At 37.0% G+C, this 22,484-nt stretch overlaps 1 protein-coding gene and 1 pseudogene across 1 annotated transcript in view; one reads left to right on the top strand and one right to left on the bottom strand.

The window, feature by feature from the left end:
- LOC122482044 overlaps nt 1-18,094 on the top strand; it is a 62,583-nt pseudogene extending 44,489 nt beyond the window's left edge.
- LOC122479521 (sperm-associated antigen 16 protein-like) overlaps nt 1-22,484 on the bottom strand; it is a 556,036-nt gene that overhangs the window by 354,227 nt on the left and 179,325 nt on the right. The window lies entirely within an intron of this gene.

Below are 22,484 nucleotides of genomic sequence, written 5' to 3'. Positions count from 1 at the left end.
TACACTCTGTGAAACACTTGAAAAGCTTCTGATAGGAGCAATTATATAAATAAATCCTTGAACTAAGAATTTCCTATGGATTTTCTAATTATCAGTTTATATTTAGCAATAAAGAGAAATAGGGTTTTGGAATAAGAAAAAAAAAGAGGAGGAGAGAAGAAGCTATTTCATTGTTTCATTATTAACCTTTGAGTTCCACTTAGCACCTTACTCAAAACGAAAACATTTATCTCTATCACTAGTGACGTGTATGAATACAACTCAAGTTTGAAAAGGATTTTTAAGCTTCATGTAGCTATACAGGGTGGGATGATGGAAAGAACGAAGTGTTGGCATCAATAGACTGATGTTCTCATTTCACGACTATGTGAGTTTGGTTATGCTATTTCTTTGCACTTCTGTTTCAACACTTGTATTGTTGTGATCATTACAAGAGTGAACCTGAATCAGCCTGGACCTTGTTTCCCGATCATTTGTGTGCAATATTGCAATCAGCATTGGGGTGTGTGTCTGGTGCCCTAAATCAGTTTTCTAGGAATTGATTATCTGGAAATGAGCTGGTTCTCCCAGGGACAAGGTTACTTTTTTGCCATGCTTTGGGTTAAATTAAGGGGAAATAAAAAGCAGTGTGACCACACAGAGGTCATACTTCTAGAGAGCCAACGCTTGCTTCAAAGGGTCAGGCAGGCAGCAAGTACTAAACACATTCATACCCATCTCATCCACAGCACATTTTTGCTTTCAAGTAGCATTAATCAAAGACATATTTGATCAGTTTTTATTTGTAATCAAAGAATGTTGCAGTTTAAAGAAAGCCCTGACAGTTGTTTTGTTGTGTTGTGTTCTTTTTTACTTTTTTGTAATGCAAGTGTCTGACTTGATTTTTGAGGAATCCATTTCAAAGAGGCATTCAGTTTAAAGACAAACACATTACTAGCTACACAGCTAGATAAAAACCAGGCCACTCTCCCCATACTGAGGCTCCTTTGTTTCGGAGATGTTGGTTGATTTTGATAACTGACTGACTGGATTGCTTCCCTTTCCTTTCCTTGCTTAAATCCTCAGTCTTATATTTTAAATTCACCAATAAAGAATGAGTTAGAAAATCCTGGCCACTAGCCTTGACTCCAGTAAAAACAGACCCCCCCACCCCCACACACACACCAGCCAGTGAGGCTCTTTCTCACTTTCTCTATATGCTACCTTGTTATGTGGGCTCACATATGCTGTGTAATTTCTAGGTCTTGTAAGTAGTAAATCTTTATTTTTTCAAAGTTTTCTGATGGTTGTTGCTGAAAGGCATCTTGCAATCACAGTAAGGACCACAACAGCTGCTTCAACAATAACACTGGTTATTGATAGGCTGAGACCGACACAAATATCTAGTTTTCATTTTCCTTTGTTATGGTCTGGTTAAGAAGATTTAATATGAATTGCAAATTCCTCCTGGTATAAATTAAAAGTAAATTTAATTTTAGCTCAAATGGAACTAAATTTGAATCCCTGATTCGATTGGAATAGCTGTCTTCTTCCATATTTTATGCAGTATCCCTACCCATGCTTGAATTATATCTCCCTTTAGTCTTTCTCCTTTAGGTAAAATGATCTTGTTTTCTTTAATTTTTCTTTGAGAAACTCTGGTTTTCATGTCTTCAGACACTTTTTTCAGTTCACTGGAACTCTGGGACATATGTTGTGGTCTCAAACAGGAAAAGGCAGTAAAGCCTATGCAATATTGGCAGTGGACAGATTTTCTTGTCATCTTCACAAAAATAGCTTTCAGGTTTTTGTCTATGTTTGCCTTTCTGCAGCACATCTCAACTTTATGTCCAGAATATGAAATAAATTTTATAGAAAATCCACTAAGTTATAAAATTTTCCCTTTTCATTCCATTATTAGTTCATGTGTTTATTGTTACTGCTGTTGATGTTGTTGTCAGTGGAACTCTGCTACAAGGAATAAGCAGAGGGGAAGTATGAGAAAAAACAAATCAGTTTTGCTTGGAGACTGAGTATCAATATACACAGGGGAAACCAAAATATAATTAAAACTGGCAGAAAGGAGTTTTTAGTTTACTATTAAAAAAATAACACCTCTTGGGGTGCCTGGGTGGCTCAGTTAGTTAAATGTCTGATGTCAGCTTGTGGGTTCGAGCCCTGTTGTCAGGCTCTGTGCTGACAGCTGGAAGCCTGGAGACTGCTTTGCATTCTGTGTCTTGCTCTCTCTTTGCCCCTCCCCCACTCATGCTCTGTTTCTGTCTCAAAAATAAACATAAAAAAATCACACCTTTTAAAAAAATAACACCTCTTTTGAATTGAACTCATACTCTTACTATTATCATATATGATGCAAAGAGGAAAAACTCTCTAAAACTAAGTCTGGAAGAAATGGACTAGACCTTGACTCCACATAATTTGTAAGCAGCATTGTGGTCAGCATTGGAGTCATGGTTGATGCAGACAAGTCATAACTTACCAGATATGAATTATCTGGAAATGAATTAGTTGTGCCTCAGGGACAAGATGTCTCCTTCCCTTCTTCGCCACATTCTGAGTTAAACCAGAAAAAGCCAAAAGTAGTGTAACTACAAAAAACTACAACATGAAACTTCTACAGGGTCCACTTCTGCTTCAAAGGAGTTTGCCTAATGGCTGACCACTGGTCACTAAGCTCCTTATCCAGTCTAGCACTGTGGACCACTTAATTCAGTTTATCTTACCCAGCACTTATAAAGGACTATGGGAGGTACTAGGTGGAGAATGATGTTAATGTCTGTATTTTAAGGAGCTTTTTAAATTGTCTGCCCTTCTCTGCTCCATGTAAAAATAGTTCCACCAATAAAAATGATTTTGCAATAATAAAAAAATAAAAATCATTTTTAGTTGACATGAATAGAGCTTGTATAGTATATTCACATGTTTGAAAACAATATATCAATATGTTCCATTAAATGTCAGTATACCATATTACAAATCATACAGGAAAAAAGGGGAAATCTATTTGTTATTAAATAAATAGGAATATGTTAAAATTAAGTCTGCCTCTTGGGCAAAATTTATCAATAACATCTAACAATATAGGATAAAAACCCCATGATATGCAGCTGCTTGGAGCCTGACAACAGACTACCAAGGAAAGTGATGGTAATGTGCATCAGCCCCAAGGCTGATCATCCTCAGAGATGTCATCTGTCAGATTCTGGAAGGCAGATCCCCTGTGGGTATGTCAGTATTCTTGCTGACTCTATTAAATTGCATCTATGTGAACTTGCCCATCACGGGTCATCTACTTTAGGTGCAAGAAATGTTATATCTTGAGATTTTTACCCTACTCTAAGTACAATTGGAAAAGACCTAATTAGCATCTTACAGCAGACACAGTACATCGTTTAGAAAAGGGAAATGAAAGTTAGCACCCACAGGGACAAGAAATACAAACTTTAAAGTGAACAAGACGGGGAAGAAAATAGCAAATAAAAAAACAAATGGGTTAATACAACTTTTCTCTCTGAAGGCTCTCTGAATCTGGCCATTTCATCATTCACAGAATGTGCTTCTGCAACTATTCCTCATGTGGAGCATTAGTAAAAGCTTCTCTTGGCAATTCTTCTTGGTCTTCCTTTTTCTACCCTTAGTTTGATAAATGTCTTTTCTTTTTGAGATATTATTCTTTTGCTATAAAATATTTTCAGAGAGAAAAAAACACAATGAGCTGAGTAAGAGACTGGCATGTAAAACACTAGCATTAGCAAAATAATATTGCATGTCGTCCTTGAAAAGGTAACTTCTGGGTGGAGGCCACAGGAGAGGTAATGCTAAATTGCCAGAGATATTCTTGGAGCTAAATTAAAACATAACAAACCACTGTGTCATCAATATTAAAGGGTAAGACACTGCTGTGATTGTATGTTTCAAAAGGTACTGTCAAAACTAGTCCTCAGGGAAACAAGCAAGCTCACTTTCCTGGCATGGCTCAACCTTCTGTATTCTGAACACTTAACAGTAATGTTTTAGAGAAAAATGAGTAACAATGTTCTACTGGTGACTGTCAAGGTTTGGCTCACACCCTGTAATCTCTTTTGCAGTGTTGAACTTTTTTTTTTCTCCCCTCAAAGCCCATAATGACTTTGGTGGAGAAAGAATTTGGTTTAGTAACTCTGGAGGGGAAATAATCTAGTGGCAGAGAAGGTGAAAAACAGAGAGAAGAGGGGAAAGATGTTTAGTAGTATAGACTACCAATCTTTGAATATCAAGAGATGATGGTGCCTCTTAACCATTTTCAAAAATGACTTTAACATTAATTCCTTTATTCTATGGGAATAAATGTGTTTCTTTGCAGATTTATTGTGAATGTGAAACAGGGTTAAAATTAACCAATTCACTCATAAAATGTATATATGGGCTTTTATGATTAGCATTAAACAAAGCTAGATGGTCAGAACCAAAGCAGGCAGTGATAATACTCGAAAACCATATTCTTTTTGAAATTTTATATTCATTAATTCATTTATGTGTGCTTGCATTTATTCAAAAATATTTGTTAGGGGAGTGAGTCAACACAGCAGAGAAGTAGGGGGACCTGAAGTTCCCTCGTCCCTCAAACACAGCAGTATTGAGGGCAGAAGACTTGGAATTCCAGGAATTCAGGCCACAGAGTGACAGATACAACTCCAGGGGCCCGTGGGGACAACTTGGTGGGCCATAGGTGCATAATTGTAAATTGGAAAAGATAAAAGGGTGGCTTAGGCATGGAGAGTAGGTATCCCCTTCTGTGGAGAGACAAAAGGAAGAGAGAGAGGTTGTGGAAGTGTAGGATTGTATTAGGACAAGAAAAAAACCACGAATTATGGAATGGAAAAAATGGAGAAAGAGTCCATTTCTAACTCGTTCCAGGGTTGCAGGCTTTCTCTGGACTGGGGCTTGCCACCCTGTTCACACGCCTGGGGAGGAGAGGAGCCAGCTCGGGCTCATAGACGCAGTTAGAGCAATTCCCTCCCTTGAATGCTGTGGGAAGAAGGCATATAGCTGCCCCAAGAACCAAAGACCCTGCAGGCGCCTGCCAGCCAGAGGCCTTTTGTTGGCTGGCTGGGCAGAGTGGCACTACCCTGGAACCTGGGCACATCGAGCGGGATCCTTTAAGACGTTGGAGTTTGAATCTCAGCTGAGGGTCTGGGAGGTGCAGGAGACTGTAGGCTGGGACAAACTGCCCATTTGTGCCCACGTGGCACTGTGAGGATGGCCTGAACAGAGTGGTTTGGTTCACCCAATCCAGGGAGGAGAAATGGGTGTCATCATTTTTCTTGCCATCACCAATAAGGTGGGGCTTCAGGGAACAGACAATGGGCCCACAGTGGAGGCCAGGACCCACCTAAACCAAACCACATCCCTCTGTGCCTGGTCTAACCATATCTAACAGAGCAAGATTGACACTGACTGAGCTAGACAGCCCCTCCTCCAGACCAGTGCAGTCACTGGTTCCAAGGCACCATCACATATCATTCCAGCAGTTTCACATTTTCTGATTTTATTCTTGGTCAATTCTTATTTTATATATGTATGATATTTAAGATATATATATTATATATATATGATATATAAGAAAAATTAAAAAAATATATATATATATTTAAATTTTTCTTCCTCTAATTTCTTCCCTTCTCCATTCTGGTTATTCTGGTTATTGGTTTGTTTAAACAGACATTTTTAATCTATTCTTTTTAAACCTCTTCTGTATCTCCTTCTTCTTTATTTTCCTCTCTCTCCCTGGAGTAAGCCATATAGTTTCTCTGATTCTCTGCCTGGTCAATTTTTCTGTTTTTCTATTCTTTTTCCCCTTTTCTGTCATTTCTCTCTTGGTATGGGATAAGGCTTCTCCCACCACCCCCCCTTTTTAACATTTTTTCCAAGGTTACTTCAACAAACAAATGAAAGCACACCTGGTGAAAGGTCCATACCACCACTATGAGTAGGGAGATAAAGCAACCAAGTCACAACAACAGAGAGCATACAACACACTCCCAAAACACCTCCCGAATGGCCAATCCCTGGATAGTGTAAGACCCTTCTTTAATATAGTAGTGCTCACGGGTTCAGGACACATAACAAGCTATTCAAACACATGAGGGACAGAAAACGAGCCAAAATGATGAATGAAATGGAAGAATACTCCTCAAAAGAAATACCAGGAAGAAATGACAGCTAGAGAATTACTCAAAACAGATATAAGCAATATGTCTGATCAAGAATTTTGAAAAATAGTCATGAGATTAATAGCTCAGCTTGAAAAAAGCAAAAAAGACAGCAGAGAATCTATTGCTGCAGAGATCAAGGAACTAAGAAATAGTCACGACAAATTAAGAAATGTAAATGGGGTGCAAAATAAACTAAATGCAGTGACAGCAAGGATGGGGAAAGCAGAGGGAAGAATAAGTGAAAGAGAAGACAAAATTATGGAAAATAAAGCTGAGAAAAAGAGAGAAAAGAAAATACTAGACAATGAGGGGAGAATTAGAGAACTAAATGATTCAATGTAACATAATAATATCCATACCCTAGGAGTTCTAGAAGAAGAAAAAAGAGAGAAAGGGGCAGAAGGTTTACTTGAACACATTATAGCTGAGAATTTCCCTAATCTAGGGAAGAAAACAGGCATCCAAATCCAGGAGACACAGAGGACTCCCTTCAGATTTAGCAAGAATATGTCTTCTCCACAGCATGTCATAGTGAAACTGACAAAATACAAAGATAAAGAGAGAATTCTGAAGGCAGCTAGGGACAAATGGCCCTTAAACTATAAGGGTAGACACAGAAGGGTAGTAGCAGAAGTGTGCCCTGAAACCTGGCAGGCCAGAAGGGAGTGGCAGGAACTATTCAATGTGATGAATAGGAAAAATATGAAGCCAAGAATCCTTTATCCAGCAAAGCTGTCATTCAGAATAGAAGGAGAAATAAAGGCTTTCCCAGACACACAAAAACTGAAGGAGGTCAAGACCCCTAAACTAGCCCTGTAAGAGATCCTAAGGAAGACTCTGTGAGTATGATGCTGCAAAAACTACAAAGGACCAGAGACATCACTACAAGCATGAAACCTACAGATAACACAATGACACTAAATCCATATCTTTCAATAACTCTGAATGTAAATGAACTAAATGAGCCAATCAAAAGACATAGGGTATCAGAGTGGATAAACAACAAGATCCATCTATATGCTGTCTACAAAAGACTTATTTTAGAACTGAGGACATCTTCAGATTGAATGTGAGGGAACGGATAACCATCATGCTACTGGAAGTCAAAAGAAAACTGGAGTAACCATACTTACATCAGACAAACTAGAGTTTAAACTAAATGTTGTAACAAGAGATAAATAAAGGCATTATATCATAATTACAGGGTCTGTCCATCACAAAGAGCTAATAATTGTAAATGTTTATGCTTCAAACTTGAGAGTACCCAGATATATAAATCAATTAATCATAAACATAAGCAATCTTACTGATAAGAATACAGTAACTGCAAGGGACTTTAATACTCCACTTATAACAATGGACAGATCATATAGGCCAAAAATAAATAAAGAAGCAATGGCTTTGAATGATACACTGGACCATATGGACTTGACAGATATATTCAGAACTTTTCATCCAAAAGCAGAATACACATTCTTCTTGAGTGCACTTGGAACATTCTCCAAGATACACCATGTACTGGGTCACAAAACAGCCATCAATAAATATAAAATAACTGAGATCATACCATGCATATGTTCAGATCACAATGATATGAAACTTGAAATCAACCACAAGAAAAATTTGGAAAGCCTCCAAATGCATGGAGGTTAAAGAACATCCTATTAAAGAATGAATGGGTCAACCAGGCAATTAAAGAAGAAATTAAAAAATACATGGAAACAAATGAAAGTGAAAATGCAACAGTTCAAACCCTTTGGGATGGAGCAAAGGCAGTCCTAAGAGGAAAATACATTGCAATCCGGGCCTATCTCAAGAAATAAGGAAAAACAAAAACAAAAACAAATACAAACCTAACCACACACTGAAAGGAACCAGAAGCAGAACAGCAAAGAAACCCCAAAGCCAGCAGAAGAAGATAAATAATAAAGATTAGAGCAGAAATAAACAATATAGAATCAAAGAAATAAAAACAAATAAACACAGAATAGAACAATGAATCTAAGAAGTGTTTTTTTTTACATTTATTTATTTTTGAGAGACAGAGCACAAGGGGGGAGGGGCAGAGAGAGAAGGAGACACAGAATTTGAAGCAGGATCTAGGCTCCAAGCAAGCATTCAGCACAGAGCCTGATGCAGGGCTTGAACCTATGAACCATGAGATCATGACCTGAGCCAGTCAGTCACTTAACTGACTGAGCCACCAAGGTACTACTAAGAGGTGGTTTTTGGAAAAGATAAACAAAATTGATAAATCCCTACCCAAAAAAGAGAGAGAACCCAAATAGATAAAATCACAAATTAAAAATGAGAGATCACAATGAACATCACAGAAATACAAATAATTATTAGAGAATACTATGAAACATTATATGTCAATAAACTGGACAACCTGGGAGAAATAGACAACTTCCTAGAAACCCACATACTACCAAAACTTAAGTGGGAAGAAATAGAAAATTTGAACCCATAACCAGTGAAGAAATTGAAACAGTTATCAAAAATCTGGGCCAGATGGCTTCCCAGGGGAATTCTACCAGACATTTAAAACAGAGTTATACCTATTCTTCTCAAAATGTTTCAAAAATAGAAACAAGGAAAGCTTCCAGACTCATTCTATGAACCCTGCACTACCTTGATTCTCAAACCAGACAGAGACCCCACCAGAGAGAAGAATTACAGGCCAATATCCCTGATGAATATGGATGTAAAAATTCTTGACAAGATACTAGCAAATCTAATTCAACAATACATTAAAAGAAGTATTCACCATGATCAAGTGGGATTCATTCCTCAGCTGCAGGAATGGCTCAATATTTGCAAATCAATCAACATGATACATCACATTAACAGAAGGAAAGATAAGAACCATATGATCCTATCAATAGTGCAGAAAAAATAGTGCACTTGACAAAATATAGCAGACTTTCTTAATAAAAACCCTCAAGAAAGTCCGAATAGAAGGAACATACCTTACCATCATAAAAGCCATATATAAAAGGCCCACAGCCAATATCATCCCCAATGGCGAAAAACTGAAAGCTTTCCCCCTACGACCAAGAACACGACAGGGATGTCTACTATCACCACTGTTTTATTTATTTATTTATTTATTTATTTATTTATTTATTTATTTTTTACACTTATTCATTTTTGAGAGACAGAGAGAGACAGAACACAAGTGGGGGAGGGGCAGAGAGAGAGGGAGACACAGAATCCGAAGCAGGCTCCAGGCTCTGAGCTGTCAGCACAGAGCCTGACATGGGACTCGAATTCACAAACCGCGAGATCATGACCTGAGCTGAAGTTGGACTCTTAACCAACTGAACCATCCAGGCGTCCCCTCACCACTGTTTTATAACATGGTGTGGAAATCCCAGCCTCAGCAATCAGACAATAAAGGCATCCAAATTGGCAAAGAAGAAGTCAGTTTCACTTTTTGCAGATGACATAATACTCTACATAGAAAACCCAAAAGACTCCACCAAAAAGCTGCTAGAATTGATACATGAATTCAGCAAAGTCACAGGATACAAAATCAATGTACAGAAATTGGTTTCATTTCTATACACCAATAATGAAGTAACAAGAAGAGAAATCAAGAAATCGATCCCATTTACAATTGTACCAAGAACCATAAAATACCTAGGAATAAACCTAATGAAATATGTAGAAGATCTATATACCAAAAACTATGGAAAACTTATGAAAGAAATTGAAGAAGACTCAAAGAAGTGGAAAAGTATTCTATGCTCATGGATTGGAAGAACAAATATTGTTACAATGTCAATACTACCCAAAGCAATCTACACATTCAATGCAATCCCAATCAAAATTGCACTGGAATTCTTCTCAGAGCTAGAACAAACAAACATAAAATTTATATGGAACCACAAAAGTCCTCGAATAGCCAAAGAAATGTTGAAAAAGAAAACCAACATGGGAGGCAACACAATCCCGGAGTTTAACCTCTACTACAAAGCTGTAATCATGAAGGCAGTATGGTATTGGCACAAATATAGACACATAGACTAATGGAATAGATTAGAGAACCCAATATTGGGCCCACAAGTGTATGGCCAACTAATCTTTGACAAGGCAGGAAAGAGTATCCAATGGAAAAAAGACATTCTCTCTAGCAAATGCCGACAGAAACATGCCGAAGAATGAAACTGGACCACTTTCTTACCCCATACATAAAAATTACCTCAAAATTGATGAAATACCTAAATATGAGACAGGAAACCATCAAAACCCTAGAGGAGAAAACAGGCAACAACCTCTTTGACCTCAGCCACAGTACCTTCTTACTCAACACATCTCTGAAGGCCAGGGAAATAAAAGCAAAATGAACTATTGGGACCTCATCAAGATGAAAAGCTACTGTAGTGCAAAGGAAACAATCAACAGAACTAAAAGGGAACTGACAGAATGCAAGAAGATATTGGCAAGTGACATATCAGATAAAGGGTTAGTATCCAAATCTGTACAAAACTTACCAAACTCGACACCTGGAAAACAACCCAGTGAAGAAATGGGATGGAAAGAAGACATGAATAGACACTTTTCCAAAGAAGACATCCAGATGGCCAACAAATACATGAAAAAATGCTCAACATCACTCACCATCAGGGAAATACAAATCAAAACCACACTGAGAAACCATCTCACACCAGTCAGAGTGGTTAAAATTAACAACTCAGGAAACAACAGATGTTGGTGAGGATGTGGAGAAACGGGAATCTTCTTGCACTGTTGGTGGGAATGCAGACTGGTGCAGCCATTCTGGAAAACAGTGTGGAAATTCCTCAAAAAATTAAAAATAGACTACCTTATGACCCAGCAATAGTACTACTATAAATTTATCCAAAGTATACATAGGAGTGCTGAATCATAGTTACACATGTACCCCAAATGTTTATAGCACCACTTTCAACAATAGCCAAATTATGGAAGGAACCCAAATGTCCATCAACTGATGAATGGATACAGAAGTTGTGGTTCATATATACAAGGGAATATGACTTGGCAATGAGAAAGAATGAAATCCTGCTATTTGCAACAACATGGATGGAACTGGAGGGTATTATGAAATAAGTGAAATAAGTCAGAATCATATGTTTTCTCTCATATGTGGAACTTGAGAAACTTAACAAAAGACCATGGGGAAAGGGAAGGGGAAAAATAGTTTCAAACAGAGAGGCAGGCAAACCATTGGGGGGGCTGCTGGGGAGAGGTGAAATTGGGTGATGGGCATTGAGAAGGGCACTTGCTGGGATGAACACTGGGTGTGGTATATAAATGGTGAATCATGGGAATCTACCCCTGAAGCCAAGAGCACACTATATAAACTGTATGTTAGCTAACTTGACAATAAATTATATTAAAAATATATATATTTGTTAGGGTCCTACTTGGAGTTAAGTGCATGTCTGTAAGGATACAAATGTGAACACACACAGACATGGTTCCTGCCTTGTGGAGCTTACAGTGTTGTGAAGAATTCACAGTTCTATGAGTGAAACAGTGAAATTTTACTTAGTCAAGCTTCCCTGAGGAGGTGACTTTAATGCTGAGAATTAAAGGATTGGTAGGTGTTAACTAGGCAAAGAAACGTAGGAGGCCCATTCTAAGTAGAGAGAACAAGACATGCAGAAGCCCAGTAGAAGATAAACATGATGAGAATGAGGACTATGGGAAAACCAGCTGGATGGGGCCACACAGAAAAAGAAAGAGATGTGGTTCGAGACGCAAGCAAAGGCTGGTGATTTGAGGTCTTACAGATCATATTAAGACGTTTTAAATTTTCGAAGAGCAAAGTGAAGCAATTTATAGTTCTTAAACCGGAGTAGATGGAATTGGATACAAAATCAGAATGCACTTTGGAAAATCGCTAGGGCTACAATATGAGAAAAGATGGGTATCAGGCACACCATATATGACTAGATCAATTAAGACATTATTGCAGCAATAACTGAGGAGGTAGCCTTATTCTGAAACTGAGGAGGAAACCACACGGCCTTCAGGGTCATTCTTCCCTTTTCCTGGAGGATCACATGTGGGTTCACAGCTATGGTCCTGACCCATAAAATCCCAGAAGTTCAATGGCCTTTCTTCATTTTGCTCCATCTCTGCCCTCTTTAGTCTAAGCTGGAAGTGTCTCTGCAGTTGTAATCCTATCTCTATCCTTGGCTTCTACTGAGGGCTGATTAGATCCATGAGTCACACCCACTATCTCTTTATGGAATTACTATCCAGACCATCATTGGAATTACTAACCAGCCAATCATTCTCATTTTTTTTTAATTTACATCCAAATTAGTTAGCATATAGTACAACAATGATTTCAGGAGTAGATTCCTTAACGCTCCTTACCAATTTAGCCCACCCTCCCACAACCCCTCCAATAACCCTCTGTTTGTTCTCCATATTTAAGAGTCTCTTATGTTTTGTCCCCTCCCTATTTTTATATTATTTTTGTCTCCCTTCCCTTGTATTCATCTGTTCTGTGTCGTAAGTCCTCATATGAGTGAAGTCATATGATTTTTGTCTTTCTCTGACTGACTAATTTCACTTAGCATAATACCCTCTAGTTTCATCCATGTAGTTGTAAATGACAACATTTCACTCTTTTTGATTGCCGAGCAACACTCCATTGTATATATACACCACATCTTCTTTAGCCATTCATCCATCAATGGATATTTGGGCTCTTTCCATACTTTGACTATTGTTGATAGTGCTGCTACAAACATTGGGGTGCATGTGCTCCTTCGAAACAGCATACCTGTATCCCCTGGATAAATGCCTGGTAGTGTAATTGCTGGGTCGTAGGGTAGTTCTATTTTTAGTTTTTTGAAGAACCTCCATACTGTTTTCCAGTATGGAAACTGCTGCAGCAGTTTGCATTCCCACCAGCAGTGCAAAAGAGATCCTCTTTCTCCACATCCTCGCCAACATTTGTTGTTGCCTGAGTTGTTAATGTTAACCATTGTGACATGTGTGAGGTGGTATCTCCTTGTGGTTTTGATTTGTATTTCCTTGATGATGAGTGATGTTGAGCATTTTTTCATGTGTCAGTTGGCATCTGGATGTCTTCTTTGGAGAAGTGTCTATTCATGTCTTTTGCCCATTTCTTCACTGGATCATTTATTTTTTGGGTGTTGAATTTGATAAGTTCTTTATAGATTTTGGATACTAACCCTTTATCTGATATGCCATTTGCAAATATATTTTCCCATTCTGTTGGTTGCCTTTTAGTTTTGCTGATTGTTTCCTTTGTTTGCAGAAGCTTTTTATTTTTATGAAATATATTCATTTTTTGAAATATGGATAGACTGAGAATCTTCCAGATCTTCAAGTTCTTGTTACTTTTGGCTTAACAATCTCTTCTTCATTTAATCTCTCTTTTTTCACATTATACTATAAACAGCAAGGAGAAACCAGGCCACGTCCCCAACACTTTGCTAAGAAATCTTCACAGCTAAATATCCAACTTTGTCAGTTACTGCTTTTCACAAAACATTAGGACACAGTTCAGTCAAGTTTTGTGCTGCTTTATCACAAGGACTGTGTTTCCTTCAGTGTCCAAATACGTGTTCCTCATTTTAATCTGAGACCTCCTCAGAAGGACCTTTAGTATCCATATTCCTACCAAACGTCTCCCCAGGGAAATTGAGGCTCTTCTGGCATGCACCTCAGTGCTCTTCCAGTCTCTACCCATCATGCAGTTCCAAAGCCACTTCTACATTTTAGGTATTTATTATAGCAGCACTCCTTTCTTGGTACCAAAATTTGAATTAGTTTGCTAGGGCTGCCAAAACAAAATGTCACAAATTGGGTAGCTTACATAATGGAAATTTATTTTCTCACAGTTCAGGAGCCTGGAAGTTCGAGATAAGGGTATTGTAGAATTGGTTTCTTCTGAAAACTCTCTCCTTGCTTTGCAGATGGTTACCTTCCCATTATGTTTCCCATGGTCTTTCTTCTGTGGGTGTGCATCCCTGGTGTCTCTGTCCAGATTTCCAATTCTTATAAAGACACCAGTTATATTGGGTTAGGGCCTACCCATAAGACCTCATTTAACCTCAGTTACCTTTTTGAAGGCTCTGTCTCTGAACGCAGTCAAATTCTGAGGTATTGGGGGTTAGGGCTTCAACATGTGAATTTGGAAGTGTTAATTCAGCTAATAGTCCTCTTCCCATGCTCCTGCTTAACTCCTCCGTTCCTTACTAGGATACTCACCTGTTAGGCTGGTGTTCTCATCATCGCTTTTATCTCATAAACGAACTCTACTTCTGACGCTCTTGTTATCAATTGCTGTCAGATTTTATATTCACATATTCAATACACAGATCAGGAATTCTGATTTATTGTAATGAGAATGAAGTAAACTATGTATATGTGTGTATATACATAAAATATTTTTACATATATACATATATAGATTACATATACTGTTTGGGAACTTAATAAGAGTCCTTAGCTGTTTCTCTAATTTCATGGGTAATATCAATTACTTAAACAATATCAATTATATCAAGTGCTGGATAAGAATATGGTAACTTGAAGCTTCACCTCTGTGTTTTACCCAAGTTCCTCAAATCAGATCATTTAGACAAAGGGCGAGGACAGTGTTTCTCAAAGTGTGTTTAGAAAATCACTTTATGATCAAGAAGAATGAAGTCTTGCCATTTACAACAACATGGATGGAACTACAGTGTATGATACTAAGTGAAATAAGTCACAGAAAGACAAATAACTAATGATTTTGCAAGAAATGCAACAGCTGAGCATAGAGGCAGGGAAGGAAAAATAAGATAAAAACAGAGAGAGAGGCAAACCCTAAAAGACTTTTAAATACAGAGAACAAACTGAGGGTTGTTGGAGGGGAGATGGGGGGGTGGGCTAAATGGATGATGGGCATTAAGGAGGGCATTTGTTGGAATAAGCACGGGACGTTCTATATAAGTGATGAATCACTGGGTTCTACTCCTGAAACCAATACTACACTATATGTTAACTAAGTTGAATTTAAGTAAATAAATTAAAAAGAAAAAAGAAAATCGCCTTAATCAGAACTACTGGGGACACTTGTTAAAATACACATTCCTAGGATCTTCAACATAAACTTAATTAGAATTTCTTGATATGGGGTCCAGGAGTCTGCATACAAACCCAACATCATCAGATGATTCTTAAATACACGGAACTAAAGAAAATTTGACTAGAATTTCCTTCACCCCTCTTCTTGGTGATAGAGACAATCATGTTGTTTCTAAGGAAGACAGCCCTTTCTCTCTTACTAAAACAAACAAAATGTTGTAATGCAATTGGTACAAGTTTTGATAATATGGAACATAGAAAAGCATGAAGTAGGGTCATTTTACTGATGCCTTTCAAGAACAAAAAAATCTCGGGGTGCCTGGGTGGCTCAGTCGGTTGAGTGTCCGACTTTGGCTCAGGTCATGATCTCACAGTTCATGAGTTCGAGCCCTGCATCAGGCTCTATGCTCACAGCTCAGAGCCTGGAGCCTGCTTCAGATTCTGTGTCTCCCTCTCTCTCTGCTCCTCCCCTGCTCACACACTGTCTCTCTCAAAAATAAATAAAGATTAAAAAAATTTTTTTTAAATAAAAAAATTTATCTGAAATGTATATAAATAAAATCTAACAATTATACATTCTTTATTCCCATCAACTCTATTCTTTGATATTGATATAAAACATATCTTAAAGCTATTTTATGTATTTTTCAAATGATGTTTCCATAAAATGTATGCTACCAAAGTATAATTTTTTTTTAAATTTCTTTTTTCTTTTTCCTTATGATTTGAGGTATGTTATATAACTTCTCTTTAAAAATTAACTCTATGTCAGACAAGTCTTACCCTCATGGGATTCTGGCCCTCAGGACTCCTCACGGCTGTCCCAGCTTTCTTGCAGTAAACTTAAAATGGCTCTGGGGCAGTCTGCTAGTCCCCAACTACCTAGCATGGAGGCCATAGAATGTACAATGGCAAAATCTGATTTTGAGACATATACAAAAATGATACTATGTGAATAAAAAATATTTCTAATCATGTATCTTAAATATCATAATTTAAATCAGTATAAACATAACTAAGAATAGGAATATATCTATAATGATATATATCTATAACAAGATATAGATATTTATAACCATAATAATTAATTTATATATATTGTTTTCTCTAAAAAAGCACTATAGTTTCTGAAACAAAACTAGAGAGACTATTACAAATCAGAGAGCATAAGAGAGGTTAAAAAAATGAAAAGCAGCTTTAATTTAAAAAAAAATGTGGGTAAGGAGATGAGGCTATCATTCATATAATCCAGATCAAAAATGCCAAATGTTGAAGGAAAAGGAGAGATGTTTCTGCTCAAATGATCAAAATTAAGACTACCTTTAATACAACCAATCTTTTTTTTTTAATTTCTTTTTAACGTTTATTTATTTTTGAGACAGAGAGAGACAGAGCATGAACGGCGGAGGGGCAGAGAGAGAGGGAGACACAGAATCAGAAGCAGGCTCCAGGCTCTGAGCCATCAGCCCAGAGCCCGATGCGGGGATCGAACTCATGGACCGCGAGATCGTGACCTGAGCCGAAGTCGGACGCTTAATTGACTGAGCCACCCAGGCGCCCCTTAATACAACCAATCTTAATTTAACTTATTAACTGTTCCTTTCTAGTCACCGAAGCAAGCTCTTTCAAATTTCTGTTAAATATTTTTACTTTAGAAAATGTCTAAACTACTAAATTCTCCTTATATATTACCAATGGGGAATAATGGATAAGAGTGGTTTGTTCCTTTCTTAAAAGCCATCTACCAGCCCTGAGTAGCCCCTAGCAGTAACCAGCCTAGTTACAATCACACCCCTGGAAGAGTCTCAGCTGCCCCAGCTGGCCCCAGTGAGGCGGAGACCCAGCTACCACATGCTCTCAGGGCTGCCCACACAAAGCCCAGAACCATGGACAGTGCAGCAGAGGCCAGAGCAGCCTCACATCTGCTGTGCCTGCTATAGGGGACAAGATGGTCATCACAATAAAGGTTTGGGGAACAGTAAAAGGGTTCAATGTAAGAAACAGCTATCAATACAAATGACGAGAAGGAAGAAGTATTTGTGCATCAGACTGCCATAAAGAAGAATGACACCAGGAAGTGTGTTCTCAGTGTAGGAGATGGAGAGACTATGGCGTTTGACATTGCTCAAGGTTAAAGGATGTGGAAGCAGCAAATGTGACAGGCTCTGGTGGAGCTCCAGTGCAAGGCAGTAAGTATGCAGCAGACAATAACCATTACAAAGGCTCTCCACATGGCAGAGGTCCCCCACATAATTCCCAACAGAATTACCAGAATAATGAGAGTGGGGAAAGGAGTGGGATTGGAAGCTCCTGAAGGCCAGGTTCAACAGCGCTGGCCCTACTGCAGATGTTTTCCACTTTGCTTCAGGCAGAGACCTCATGGGCTTGGACCACAATCTTCCAACACTCCTGTTCAGGGAGAAATGATGGAAGGTGCTAACAACCAGGGTGCAAGAGAACAAGATACGCCAGTGAGATAGAATATGCTCAGGATTATAGACCGTGATTCCCAAAGGGTCCTCCTTGGATGCCTGGGTGACTCAGTCAGTTAAACCAAAGGATCCTCCTTGCCAAAGACAACCTAGGCAGGACAGCAATGAAGAAGATAAAGAAAATCAAGGAGATGAGATCCAAGGTCAGCAGCCACCTCAACGCTGGTACCACTGCAACTTCAATTACCTACAAAGATGCTCAGAAAACCCTAAACCACAGGATAGCAAAGAGACAACATAGCCAGTCCATCAGCTAAGAATTTGTCTGCCCCTGAGGATTATCATCTATACTATCATCAGGTTTAGTCATCTAACAGGAAGAAATGAAATTTTAGCAATAAGAAATGAACACAAGATTTGAGTTGAAGACCTCAAGTGCTTGCTTTTTGCCCATTGAGCAGATAAATAGAACTATCTGCATTATCTATGCATTTTTATTATTTTTACCTAAAGATGTCTTCTTTAAACCTGTTTTTTTTCTCAACACACCTTTAACAGTTTTTAAATTGTTTCATATATGCTCAAGTTTAGATTTTTAAGAACCTCATTTTTAATTTGTAATCAAAGTTTACAATTTGAGTTTTTAAAAAAAGTCAACAAACAGCAAACACCTGTGAATAAAAGTCTGAAAAAAGGCCATCTATCAAGTTGTCCAGGGCTGGTAGTGACTTCAGAGAATCTCAGTAAGCAACTAGAATTGATTGGGAAAAACTATAGCTTGGTATCAGAAAGTAAAAGTAAATGGTGCCGTGTGAAATGAAATGACTAAGGTGATATTTACAGAATTTCTCAAATTTATTTATTAGATATTACAGAGCATTGTTTCTAGAATTTTCTAGTGATTAATAAATTAAAAATTATACAAATGTAAGGATTGTTATTATTTACTTGATAGTAAATTATTTTAAAGAAATTAGAAAACATCAAGAAAATGTTGACATGAGATGGAAGCCACAGAGAAGACAAGACTCTGAGGTAGTGATTCAAAAAATACATCTGGTCAGAAAATGGGACAATAATATGTCATAATTCTTACTCTACATTGAATTAGGGAGTAACAGAGAAGTATAATAGTTGTTTATGTTCAGATAAGCAGTATATATATCCATAACTTTGATTTATTGTAAATAAAATAAGGTAACCTATATGGACATATGTATATGTGTATCACATGGAGATACCTCTATCTCTATCTACATAGTATATCTCAGCATTATACATATATAAAATATCTCCATTGTCCTCTAATTTTCAAATGGCCTGAATAAAAATCTCAGTTCTGCCTCTAATACCATGGATAACATCAATTACCTAAGCCACTAGGCCACTGAATTATTTCTTCAGCTGAATGAAACTCCAGGTATGAAATCTGCAATGTATATGAACACAGACCAGTGCTGCAACCATGATTCTATGGTTCTAACTCCATAGTCTAAATGACTAGGATACACTTCTCACTTCTATTACACTACTTTTCCTCTAGTTATCCATTCAATACCTAATATTTTAGAAAACAGAAAAATATAAAAATGAAAAGTCACATCATATTTCTGAAAGGAAAGAATGAAAGCACCTGGTCTACAGCACATTAACTCCTACCTTGGTATGTTTGGGTTGCTATAGCAAAGCACCACAGACTGGGTAGCTTATAAATAACAGATATTTATTTCTCAAAGTTGTAGAGGCTGGGAGTCTGAGATCAGGGGCCAGCATGGTTTGGTAAAGACCTTTTTTTGGCCCTCAAACTTTCTGTTGTATCTTCACATGATAGAAGAGGCCAGGGAGCATTGTAAGGTCTTTTATGAGATCTTTTGTAAGAGCACTAATCCCAAGTGTGAGGGTTCCACCCCTAAGACCTAATTCATCTCCAAAAGGCCCCATCTAATAATACTATCACTTCTGGGGTTAGAATTTCAAAATATGAATCTTAGAGCAATACAAATATTCAGGTCATAGCATTTCCTTTATGGAGTTGAGTGCTCCTAGGGAAAAGAATGTTGGTCAGTGACCCAATTCAACTTCCTTGTTAACTGAACATTTGGATATACAAACTATTGATATTTTCTAGGAAGAAGAAAATTCATCTGTAAAATGTACTTCACAGGATGTTCTAGGTAAGGGTCAACTATAGAACCCAGGATCCATGAGGCTTAGCTCCCTGGAAAATGTGATGTCAATGATACAAGTATTGGAGCTATTAAATGGAGGTGTTTCATAATTTAAATGTTTCTAGGGCATGAGGTTATCTCAAGATCTCTATTCAGTAACCTTATCTACAATTCTTGGCTAGAAATACATGTCTAATGTGTTTATACAGGACTTGGGTAGCTGCCTTTGGTATGTCAGACCCCCTCTCTCTACTTTGAGCTTTTATTCATATTATTTAGTAAAACTTAATACCAGGTAAGATCTCTGATTCTTGTTAAATCTGATTTAAAAATCCATTCTTTTATGTTAGCTGACTATCCTCAAGAGATTTTTCTGTTAACAAGTATACATTTTAAGACATTTTTTTAAACACACTATATTAAAAAGTAAAAACAGGCTGCATTTCATCATAACTGCCCTATAACAAAAGTGGATATGAAGGCCCTTTTTACTGCTGAACACTTTGATGGAATAAGAAATTTAGAGGAGAAACTTAGAAGTCCTGAATCTACATACTGAAGGAGCTCACTGCATAACAGTGAAAATTGATTAGTAATGATCAATTCAAAGTGATATCATAGTAAAAATACAAAATTTTATAATTTTACTAAGTAAAAAAAGATAACTTTGTGGACTCCAGCCAGTAATTAATAGGTAAACAGGTGGATAACAAAAGCAAGATAATTAGTTGGCATCAGAATTCTAAAAAAACTACATACAAAATAACGTACCAGTAGAATAGCATTTTAAAATAATACAGGGAAAGAAAATGTGAACCATGGATTTTATAGTCAGCTAAGTTTTCATTCAAGGATCAACAGTGAAAAGTAGTTTTATATTCTCAAATCCAATTAAGAGATGAATGGGGACACTTCAGCAATAAGAATACTGGTGAGCTTTTAATATATTTAATTGTAGATTTAACACTAAAAACTGAGGTGAAGGTGAAATAATAATGTCTTATGATATATGCTACATTGTATGTGTTGTATGTTCTGACAGAGTAGAAATAATGCAACTAAAAATGAGATGAGAAGGGAGAAGGAAGAGGGAAGTTACTGTTGTGTAGGCAATAGGTTGGAGTTAAAAGCATGTCATCAAAACCACAAATAACATCGCAACATGTTAAAAAAAAAGCAGGGAAATTTAAAAATTTTATTTTTTTTTCAACGTTTATTTATTTTTTTGGGACAGAGCGAGACAGAGCATGAACGGGGGAGGGGCAGAGAGAGAGGGAGACATAGAATCAGAAACAGGCTCCAGGCTCTGAGCCATCAGCCCAGAGCCTGACGCGGGGCTTGAACTCATGGACCGCGAGATCGTGACCTGGCTGAAGTCGGACGCTTAACCGACTGCGCCACCCAGGCGCCCCTAAAAATTTTAAAAATAAGTAAAAAGCCTACAGAACAAAAATACAGTCTTTCCTAAACACCAAAATAAATATTTTTAAATAAAAAGAGCCCCCAAACCACTTCACATACCACAAGTATAGAAAATACAATATACATAGTAGTTATTATATAAAATAATGAGAGAGTTACAGTAAAACATTTCACATATGAATAAATGCGAATGAATCGCTTAACTCATCTATTAAAAGGAAATGATTTTCAATTTGGCTGACAAAGCAAAACCCAAATATATTCTGTATACAAAACATACACTTAAAATAATTCAGAAAGGCTAAATATAAAGACATGGGCAAAGAAATACCTGGCTTCTAGAAAGAATAATAAAGCAAAGCCAATACTAATATCAAATAAAATAAACTTTGCACTGTGTTAAATGTGGGAATTATTGTTTTTAATGCTAAAAGCCTCAGTTCACAGTAAAGTTCTAACAATTGTGAATATCTATGTACCAAAATAACACAGCAATGCCTTTGTAAGCAAAAACTACAAGAGATATAAAAAGACATAGAAAAAAAACATATTAACTTTAGGAAATGTTAATACATCAGAATTAGTGTGAGATAAATCAAGTAGACACAAGGACAGGATACAGAAGTCCTAGAGAACCTAACCAGTAAGGTAGATATTATGTTTATACAGAAATTTACACCCAGGAAAATAGTGATTGTACCTTCTCAGGCACTCATGGGACAACCATAAAATCTGATCATATATTAAGTCACAAAAATAAACTTCATAATTAAAATTTGTACACAGTAAAGTTCTAATACATAAAAAAACTAAAAATTACTTAAAATTTTTAAAAAGATTAAAAGGTCATTTTAACTAGAAAAACCAAAAAGTGTTTATTAAACAATTCTTGAGTGAATGTGGAAATACAAGATAAAATCAAAGGACATATTAGAAAGAATAAAAATGAAAACACTAAGACACATACATGTACATCTGTGTATGTGTGCTATATATACATGAGACATGAAGAAGCAATCAAAAAATTATATAGTCTTAAACACTATCCATGAATATGCCTGAATTAGTTAATTAATTAAATCCTCTGCTTAAAAATATAGAGCTATAAATTATAAAAGAAACTAAACCAACAGAAAACACAAAGAAGGTAAATAGAATTCAATCAG

This window comes from Prionailurus bengalensis, chromosome C1, assembly GCF_016509475.1.
Source record: "Prionailurus bengalensis isolate Pbe53 chromosome C1, Fcat_Pben_1.1_paternal_pri, whole genome shotgun sequence".
NCBI classification, from domain to species: Eukaryota; Metazoa; Chordata; class Mammalia; order Carnivora; family Felidae; genus Prionailurus; species Prionailurus bengalensis.
This window is presented reverse-complemented; position numbering and strand designations above follow the sequence as displayed.